Genomic DNA, 1,974 nt, shown 5'->3' with positions numbered 1-1,974 from the left:
ATTTGGCACATCAGTTTTATTTGTTGTTATGTTCCTATAAAATGAGGCAGGAGAATAATAACATAAACACTTATGAACCTCATGTTATTGAGTAGAAGATACAGAATGTCTCCATAAATCTTCACAGGCATAACATGTGAGCACTATATGTATGTGAGCATTCTATATGTATGTGACCATTCAATATGAGCACTCGACGTGAGCGTTCAATGTGAGCATTCAATGTGAGCATTCTATGTCAGCATTCTATGTCAGCATTCTATGTCAGCATTCTATGTCAGCATTCTATGTCAGCATTCTATGTGAGCATTGGTGGTTCAGTGGTAGAATTCTCGCCTGCCACGCGGGAGGCCCGGGTTCGATTCCCGGCCAATGCAACTGCCCTTTTGTTTTTCTATCATTTAATTGTAAATATCTTATATTTTTTTGTTAAAAAAAAATCTTAAACATATAGTCAAGGAAACTTTGATATAATTACATTTAATTCTTATTTGTGCACAGTCCAGTATACACAGCACATGACGGAATGCAGAGCTCTGCCACATCATCACTTCCAAGCAAGCTTTATAGGACAGACGAGAGTCTACGGTGACCACTTTACAGTGTTACTACATTCCAAAGCCTCTATGGTGAAGAGAACATATTCCCGAAATCTATGAGAAACACTGAATTCATCCCCAATTTTATCCGTATGGAATAACACAGTTTGCTGCATTGTTCTATACAGAGACGTCCTGCATACAAATGTGTAACTTCAGGCCTATACAGGGACATACATCGGAGGCGTCCACCTGAGATAGAAGTCAGGAAATCTCCACGGCTTGAGCCCGGACATACACTGTAAATGGTCCTTGTAGGTTAAATGGGTACTCCTATCCCTTGCTTTCGGAGCTCCGCTCCCCAGCGTCCCGAAGTTATTGTTCCGAACGATGTGTGTGCGGGCTTCTGTGTTCAGGGCTGACCCTCTTGACATCATGCCCACCCCCTCATGACGTCACGCCCCACCCCTCAACGAAAGTCTATGGGAAGGGGGCGCGACGGCCGTCACCATTTGCGACGTTTCGGGGGGAACGCCCCCGTACTCATGACGCATGATTAAGGGGGTGTTCCCCCGAAACGTCACGTCAGATCCTGATGGCTCCCGACTAGTGAATGACATCTCTTCTGGGACGGTTGTATGCCGAATACAACATCTGCAAGCATGGAATGTTACTGCTCTGAATTTTATGAAAATTATTGAATAAAGAAAAAACAATTGCAAAGCATCTAACAGTGAGTGTCTAAATATTTTGTATAAAAAGTAAATGCTGCACAGCTCATGGTCTTACTTACAAGGATTTGCACTATATTGTCTCCTCATGCTTCAGCCACCTCCAGGCTGTCTCATTCAGCCACTATATAGTCTCTCCTCATGCTTCAGACAACTCCAGGCTGTGCCATTCAACCACTATATGGTCTCCTCCTACTGATGCCACCTCCAGGCTTTGTCATTGTGCTGCCATGTGACATGTGACTCCTTGTTAGATTTGGTCCTTTGTACCCCCACGCCAGGGTCCGGGACACTAAAACTTGGGAGCTAAAAGTTCAATTTCAAAATCCTTCATTTCAAAATCTTACATTTAAATTTAAAAAGCATAAGTTTCAATGGTCTCATCATGCTTCAGCCAACTCCAGGCTGTGTCATTCAGGCAATATATGGTTTACTGATGCTGCTGGGTCTGGGCCTAAAAAGTTTTTATGGTAGCACTAGCTACCCTAAATCTTCAATTTAAATTTCAAAATTTGTCTTTTCATCTTAGGGATTTTGAATCCCTAGTGTCTACTCATGCTGCTGCCAACTCCAGGCTGTGCCATTCACCCAATATATGGTTTACTGATTATGCTGGGTCTGGGCCTAAAAAATTTTTTGGTAGCACTAGCTACCCTAAATCTTCAATTTAAATGTCAAAATTCATATTTTATCCTTTGATATTG

The 1,974-nt window shown here is 42.3% G+C and overlaps 1 non-coding gene across 1 annotated transcript; it reads left to right on the top strand.

Annotated features, from left to right (window-relative positions):
• Nucleotides 1-306: 306 nt before the first annotated feature.
• Nucleotides 307-377, top strand: TRNAG-GCC (transfer RNA glycine (anticodon GCC)). The gene has a single exon. It is a non-coding gene; the product is annotated as a tRNA-Gly (tRNA).
• Nucleotides 378-1,974: the final 1,597 nt, after the last annotated feature.

This window comes from Hyla sarda, chromosome 4 (genome assembly GCF_029499605.1).
Source record: "Hyla sarda isolate aHylSar1 chromosome 4, aHylSar1.hap1, whole genome shotgun sequence".
In the NCBI taxonomy this organism is placed as follows: domain Eukaryota; kingdom Metazoa; phylum Chordata; class Amphibia; order Anura; family Hylidae; genus Hyla; species Hyla sarda.
This window is presented reverse-complemented; position numbering and strand designations above follow the sequence as displayed.